Below are 8,937 nucleotides of genomic sequence, written 5' to 3'. Positions count from 1 at the left end.
AAAATAATAACCAAAAGAACACTGAGGTAGCTATTTTAATGGCAGAAAAATACAGACTTTAAGGAAAAAGCAATACTGTATTGGGAATAAAAGTGATTAATACCAAATGATAAACATTAATTTCACCAGGAAGATTAAACAATCATAAAGTTGTATACACCTCAAAACAGCTAAAGCAAAATATTTGTATAGGAGGAAATTCAATATTATATTGGAAGACTTTAAAATACTTCTCTATCATTGTTTGACTACACAGACTAAACAATCAACTATAGCTGTTTTTAAGAGAAATGATTTAAATAAAAAGACATAAAAATTGAAATTAAAAGAATGTAAAAAGGATAGAAAAGAATATAAAAATACAAACATTAATAAAATAAAAGCAAATATAGCTATACTACTAACAGGCAAAATGGACTTTAAGGAGTGAGGTATTACTACTAACGATAGCGAGGGATATTCCATAATGACAAAAGGATCACTTCAACAGGGAGATATAAGATCCTAAATACATATGTAGCTAATATGTACATTTTCAAAATACATAAGGCAAAAATTTACAGTCTAAAAGAAGAAGTAAACAAATTTGCAATGATAGTTACAGATTTCAATACATCCCTCTTAGTAACTGATAGAACAGCAGAGGAAAATAGTTAATAAGTATAAAAACGATTTAGACCACACTAGTAAAGAACTTGACTTAATTGACTTAAAGAATACTGTACACAACCATAGCAGAATACACATTTTTTTGATCATGGAACTTTGATCAAAATAGACAATATTTTGGGCCATAAAACAATTCTCACTAAATTTCAAATAAGAATTGAAATCATGCAGTGTATGATCTTTGACCACAGTGGAACTGAATTAGAAAATAATAATTAGAACATTTCTAGAAAATTCCTAAGTATTTGGAAATTACACAACACATATATGAATGACTCATGAATTTAAAAGAAATCACAATAGAACTTAGAAATATTTTGAAGTGGATGATAATGAAAATTCAACCTACTAAAACTTGTGAGATGTTCCTAAAGCAAAATTTAGAGAAAATTTTATAGCTCTAAATTTATATGCTAGGCAAAACAAGAAGAATGGTTGAAAAACAACAATCTAACCTACTTCAAGAAAATAGAACAAGCATAGCCAATTCAACTGAAGAAAGGAGAAGGAAGAAGATAATAAAGATAAAATATTCAAGGATATATTAAGCAAATGTACAATAAAGACAAAAAGCCCTGGCAAATTAGAATGAGAAAAAAGAGATATACCAGATAGCCTAAAGAAATTTAAAAAAATAATCATCTTATGAGAAACTTATTCAATTTAGATAAAATGGACAAATATACTAAAAAACACAATTTACCAAAATTGACACAATCGGAAAGAGAAAAATCTGAATATCGCCACACAGAAAATCACAGTTCCAAGGGGCTTCAATTCTTCCAGACACTTATGGAAGAAATAATGCCAATATCACACAAACTTTTCCAGAAAATAGAAAAAGAACAAACACTTCTGAATTCATTAATGACACCAGTGTAACCTTTATAGCAAAACCTGACAAAGCTAATACAAGAAAAATTACAGGTCAAGCTATCTCATGAACACTGATGTAAAAATTCTCAACAAAATATTAGCACTCAAATACAATAAGGATATGACATCACAAAGTGTATTCCAGTAATCCAAGTTGGTTTGAACTTTTGAAAATCAATGTACTTTAGCACAATTACAGAATAAGGAAGAAAATCTATATGATCATCTCAGTAAATACAGAATAAACATTTATTTCAATCCAAGACACTAAAATAAAAAATCTTAGCTAACTAGGAATAGAAGGGAACCCCCGAGATCAGCTCAGTGCTTTGTGTCCACCTAGCGGGGTGGGATAGGGAGGGGGGAGGGAGATGCAAGAGGGAGGGGATATGGGGATATATGTTTATGTATAGCTGATTCACTTTGTTATACAGCAGAAACTAACACACCATTGTAAAACAGTCATACTCCAATAAAGATGTTAAAAAAAAAAAAGGGAACCCCTTCCATCTGATAAAGTATATATATCTACCAAAAGCCTACAGTGAGCATCATTATTTTTGGTTTATATTAAATAATATTAAACAATTTTCCCTGAAGTTGGGAAGAAAATAAAAATGACCACTCTTATTACTTCTAACCAACACTAGGCCAGAAGTCTTACTCAGTATAATAAGAAAATAAAAGATGTAAGATGGAGAAGAAAGAAATAAAACTGTCAGTATTCACAGAATTATGATTGTACATGAAGAAAATCCAAAAAATCTGCAAACAAACTTTCAAAATCACTGAGTTCATTTAGCTCTAATGCTGAATATAAGATCACTATACAAAACGCAGTTGTATTCTATATAGTTATAACAAATAAGTAGAAAATTAAATTGAAAACAAAATCATTTGTAAGAGCACCAAACAAACCCATCAAATATCTAGGAATAGATATAAGAAAAGTTGTGGATGACCTCTATAGAGAAAACTTTGTGCTCAAGAACTGAAGACTTGATTTCGTTAAAATGTCATCCCTCTCCAAACTGTCCATAGAATCAGTGCAATCTCAATAGGAATCCCAGCAGGCTTTATTAAATATGGAAACTGATACTCTGATTCTAAAATTGTATGTGGAAATACAGAGTGCCAAGAATAGCTAAAGAATATTGAAGAAGATGAGTAAGCTAGATACCTTCCACTTCTAGATATCAAGACTTGTGAAGTTATAATAATTAAGATAATGTGACAATGGTGCAAGAATACAAAATGGTACCGAATTCAGAGTCAAGAAACAATCCAGCATATATATGATAACCTGATTTACCACCAAAGCACCAGTGAAGAAAGGTTGGTATTTACAATAAATGGTGCTGTGTCAATTGTATTTTCTTAAGGAGAAAAAAAAAAAAAGAACCTGAGCCCTACCTCATATTATATCCCCAAGTCAATTTGAGATGGATCATATATACAATATGGAAAGGAGAGAAAAAACAAAGCTAGAAGAAAACATAAGCAGTTACCTTCATGACCTTGGACACAAATAATACTATATGAAATACTTATAAATTGAAATTAAAATTATTAAAATTAAAAACGTTTAGTCATCAAAATATACGATTAAGACACGAAAAGGCAAACCACACACTGCAATATATATAACAAAGGACTTGAATCTAGACTAAAGAATTCCCATAAACAAGAAAAACCGTGACAACCCAACTAAAAGAACGGACAAAAAACATACTGCTTACATTTTCTTCTAGGAATTTTATGGTTTCTGGTCTTACATTTAGGTCTTTAATGAATTTTGAGTTTAGTTTTGTGTATGTTGTGAGAAAATATTCTAATTTCAATCTTTTACATGTAGCTGTTTAGTTTTCCCAGCACCAATTATTGAAGAGACTGTCTTTTCCCCATTGTCTATTCTTGCCTCCTTTGTCATAGATTAATTGACCATATGTGTGTGAATTTATTTCTGGGCTTTCTGTTTTTCTTTGCCAGTATCATAATGTTGTGATTATTGTAACTTTGTAGTATAGGCTGAAGTCAGGGAGCATGGTAACTCCTGCTTTGTTCTTTTTTTCTCAAGATTGCTTTGGCTATTTGGGGTCTTTTGTGGTTCTAGACAAATTTTAGGATTATTTGTTCTAGCCATGTGAAAAATGTCATGAGTATTTTGATAGGGATTGCATTAAATCTGTAGATTGCTTTGGGTAATGACATTTTAACTATATTAGTTCTTCCAGTCCATAAGCACAGGATAACTTTCCATTTATTTATATCATCTTAATTTCTTTCATCAATGCCTTAAAGTTTTCAGAGTATAGGTCTTTCACTTCCTCAGTTAAATTTATTCCTAGGTATTTTATTTTTTTTTGCTAAGATTGTAAATGGTATTGTTTTCTTGATTTCTCTTTCTGATAGTGCACAGAAATGCAACAAATTTCTGCATATTAATCTTGTATCCTGCAACTTTACTGAATTCATTTATTAGTTCTAATAGTTTTTGGTAGAGTGTTTGGGTTTCTATGTATAGTATCATGTCATCTGCAAATAGTGACAGTTTTACTTCTTCCTTTCCAATTCGGATGCAGTATGCTCTTTGACATAAGGCTTAGCAATGTTTTTTTGGATCTGTCTCCTTAGGCAGGGGAAACAAAAGCAAAAATAAACAAATGAGACCTAATCAAACTTAAAAGCTTTTACACAGTGAAGGAAACTATTAACAAAATGTAAAAGCAACCTATTGAATGGGAGAAGATATTTGCAAATGATATGTCTGATAAGGGGTCAATATTCAAAATGTATAAAAAATTTATACAACCCAATATCAAAAAAACAAGCATCCTAATTAAAAAATGGGCAGAGGACCTGAATAGGCATTTTTCCAAAGAAGACATACAGATGGCCAACAAGCACATGAAAGATCCTCAACATCATTAATCATCAGGGAAATGCAAATCAAAACCACAACGAGACATGATCTCACACCTATGAGAATGATTATCATCAAAAAGACAAGAAATAATTGTTGATGATGACATGGAGAAAAGAGAAACTGTTGGTGGGAATGCAAATTGGTACAGCCACTATGCAAAACAGTATAGAGTTTCCTCAAAAAATTAAAAATAGAACTACCATATGACCCAGCAATTCTACTTCTGGGTATATAGCTGAAGAAAATTAAAGCACTAATTTGAAAGTATATATACACCCCAATGTTCTTCGTAGCATTATTTATAATAACCACAATATGGAAGCAACCTAATTATCTATCAACAGATGAATGGATAAAGAAGATGTGGTATATATATATATATATATATATATATATATATATATATATATATACAATGGAATATTACTCAGCCATAAAAAAGAATGAAATTCTGCCATTTGCAACAATATGGATGGACCTAGAGGGTATTATTCTTAGTGAAATAAGTCAGATGGAGAAAGACAAATACTGTATGTTTTCACTTATATGTGGAATCTAAAAAATAAAACAAATGAACTAATATAACAAAAGAGAAACAGATTTACAGATACAGAGAACAAACTAGTAGTTACCAGTGGGAGAGTAGTGGGGGAGGGGTAAAATAGGTGAAGGTGATTAAGAGGTACAAACTACTAGGTATAAAATAAACAAGTTACAAGGGTGTATTGTATGGCACAGGGAATATAGCTAATATTTTATAATTACTTTATATGGAGTACAATTTGTAAAAATATTGAATCAATATGTTGTACACCTGAAACTAATATAATATTGTAAGTCAATCATACTTCAGTATAATAAATAAATAAATGAAAATTTAAAAAATTAAAAGAATGAGCAAAAGCTTTGAACAGGCATGTCACAAAAGAGGATATGCAAATGGCCAATAAGCATATAAAAAGGTGCTCAAAATCATTATTCATCAAGGATATATGCACAGGAAACTATATTCAACATCTTATAATAACCTATAATGGAAAAGAATCTGAAAAATAACATAAATATAGATACACACACACACACACACACACACACACACACACACACGTATATAAGTGAATCACTTTGCTGTAAGCCAGGAACTAACACAATATTATAAATCAACTATATGTCAATAAAAAATTAAAAAAATATATATATATCCAGTTATATATATAACCAGTTAACAATCACACTTGACTTTTTGCCTAGACTGTCAGTTTCACTCTTCCTGTTATATCCAATAATAAATTTATTAAAATTTAAACAACAAAAGGGTATATGAATCTAAACCCATAATGATTTACCACTATCTAGCCAGAAAAAGGGTTACATTCCTAAGGACTGACAATACCTTGCGCTGGTAAGTATGTGAAGCAACTGGAGCTCTCAGTTACTGCTGGTGGGAGTGGAAACTGGTGCAACTATCTTGGAAATCTGTATCTACTAAGGCCAAGCACAGGTGAATCCTGTGACTGAGCAAATCCATTCTTTGCCGTGTACCTAGTAGAAATGAGCACCATGTCCGTCAAAAAACATATACAAGAATTTTCATATTAGCTAAATTTGTAGTAGCCCCAAACTGGAAACAACCCCAAAGACCACCAACACTAGAATTTGTAATTCTAGTGCAAAGTGATACTATGCAGCGACAAAAACAAAACTACTGCCCATATGCATGAACGGGGATGAATCTTACAAACATAATTTTCACTGAAAGAATCCAGACACACAAGAAGTACATTATATACCATGTAATTCTATTTACATAAAACTTTAAAACACCCAAAATAAATCTACATTGATGGAAGTCAGAAAGGGTTATCCTTGACCAGGAGATTAACTGGAAAAGAGCATGAGTGAGCCTTCTGGGGTGCTGGAAGTGTGCTAACCTGTGATCTGGGTAGTGGTTAGATGGGTGTACAGATATATAACATTTCATCAGTCTGTATACATAAAATCTGTGTACTGTATTGAATAAAAATGCCTCAGTAAAAACTAGTGACTTAAAAAAAAGAATAAGCAAACATCCCTCAGGAAGAAGAATAAAGTGAAGGGGAACTTGCCCTACAAGATATCAAGACTTATTATAAAGTTATAGTAATTAAGACTGTGTGGTATTAGTACAGGGGTAGACTGGTTAGAATGGAACAGAAAACAGAATAGAAATAAATCCCCACATATATGGAAATTTGACTGTAAATCACTAGAGAAGAATGAATTCTTCAGCAAATAGTGCTGGGATGGTTAGTATTTATATAAAACGAAAAATATTTTTTCTACAAAAAATAAATCCCTGACTGTCACATGAAAGACAAAAGCTTTGAAATTTTTAAGAATAAGATATAGGAAGATACTTATTGACCAGGAACAGTGGAAGATTTTTTAAGTAAAGTATAAGACGCTCTAATGACATAAGAAAAGATAGAAAACATGACTACATTGAAATTAAAAACTTCTGTTCATTGAAAGACACCATAGAGAAAAAGAAAAGACAAGGCAGAAATTGGAAGAAGATATTTGCAATACATATAATCAACAAAAATACAGTATATGGAATATACTAAGAATTTTTTAAAAGAAAAAAGGAAGGGAACCCAGCAGAAAAGGGTGTGAAGATGAATAGCCATTTCATAGAGAGGTAATACTAATGTAGAAGAAAAAATGCTAAACCTTATAAGGAATCAAGAAAATACAAGAGGACAATGAGATATAATTTACACGTACCAAATGGGCAAACATTTACAGTCTGAAAATACCAAGTCAAGTGTTAGCAAGGATGTGGACAACCAGTGTTAGGAATATAAAGTGTCGAAGCACTTTGGAAAACAATCTGGCAATACCATGCACATGTGAACAACTATAGCCCAGGAATGTTATTCCTAGATATATACTCTGTATAAAAATTCTTACACGCATGTACTAAAAGAACTTTCCAGAATGTTCATAAAACATTAGCAACAAACTGAAAACCCAAATGTCTACTTAAAGAATGGATAGAAATAAATGATGGTATATTTACACAATGGCATTATACAATCTTGAGAATAAACTAGAGTTACACACAAAGAAAATGGATGACTCTTGGGGAAAAACGTTCAGAAGACTGTACACAATGTTGTAACAGTTTTATAATGTTTATTAATATTTAAAACAAAAACCATTTTATTTGTTGATACATCTGTATGTAATAAAACTATTTATAAAGCAAGAGAATGGGAAATCGAAAATCCAAGATGATGGAAGGAACACTCAGGTAGCTTCAGGGGTCGTGGTAATATTCTCCTTCTGTTTGCTTCATAATTTATAGATTTGCCACTTATTATTTGGTATTTCTCAAATATTACATATATTATGAATATGATGTAATAGAACCTGATAAATATTCTGATAGAAATTGCTACCTATACGGTTAAGTTTCTGCCAGGAAGTACATGATGACTGAAGGCAGAGACTCCAGAGGGTGGGTCTACCCTGTGGTGTCTAACCTGACTTTCCCACTTACTAGCTGCATGACCTAGTAAGTTACTGAAAGTTGGGAAAGTTACTGAAGTGAAGTTCCCTGTGTCTCAGTTTTCACATCTGTAAAAGGGGAACAATGAAAGAATCTATTTGCTTATTGGGGTCATGGTGAGGATGAAATGCATTTATAAATGTAAAGCACTTAGAAGAGTGCTTGGTCCATGGCAAGCAGTGTCTGCTCTCATCTTCATCACTCTGGGGGCTGGGTATGCAACCTGTCCTAGTCTCAGCTTACTTATTTTCACAGTGGGATCATAGGATTATTGTGGAATACAACGTTGTGTTAGTTTCTGCTGTACAACGAAGTGAATCAGCTATATATATACGTATATCCCCTCCCTCTGGGAACTCCCTTCCCTCCCCTACCCCGTCCCATCCATCTAGGTCACCACAGAGCACTGATCTGAGCTCCCTGCACTATACAGCAGGTTCCCACCAGCTACCTGTTTTACACATGGTAGTGCACATATGTCAGTCCCAATCTCCCAGTTCATCCCATCCACACCCCCGTGTCCACATGTCCATTCCCTGCATCTGCGTCTCTATTCCTGCCCTGCAAATAAAGCAACTATACGCCAATAAAAAAAATAAACAAATATAAAGAAAATGACATTGTGCAAAGTACTCATTATTCAGTAGATAAAATATAATTGTATACATTTTGACTCAGTGTCATAGATTTCCTATATTTGTTTTTTTCTCTTTTTTTACTATTTTAACTATTAAAAAATTCTTTTTAATTTTTATTGGAGTATAGTTGATTTAAAATGTTGTGTTAGTTTCTGCTATACAGCAAAGTGAATCTGTTATACATATTCATATACCCACACTTCTTTAGATTATTTTCCCATATAGGTCATTACAGAAAATTAAGAAGAGTTGCCTGTGCTATAGTAGGTCTTTTT

Source organism: Stenella coeruleoalba, assembly GCF_951394435.1.
Source record: "Stenella coeruleoalba genome assembly, chromosome: 1".
Classification (NCBI taxonomy): Eukaryota; Metazoa; Chordata; class Mammalia; order Artiodactyla; family Delphinidae; genus Stenella; species Stenella coeruleoalba.
Note: the sequence above shows the minus strand (reverse complement) of the source record.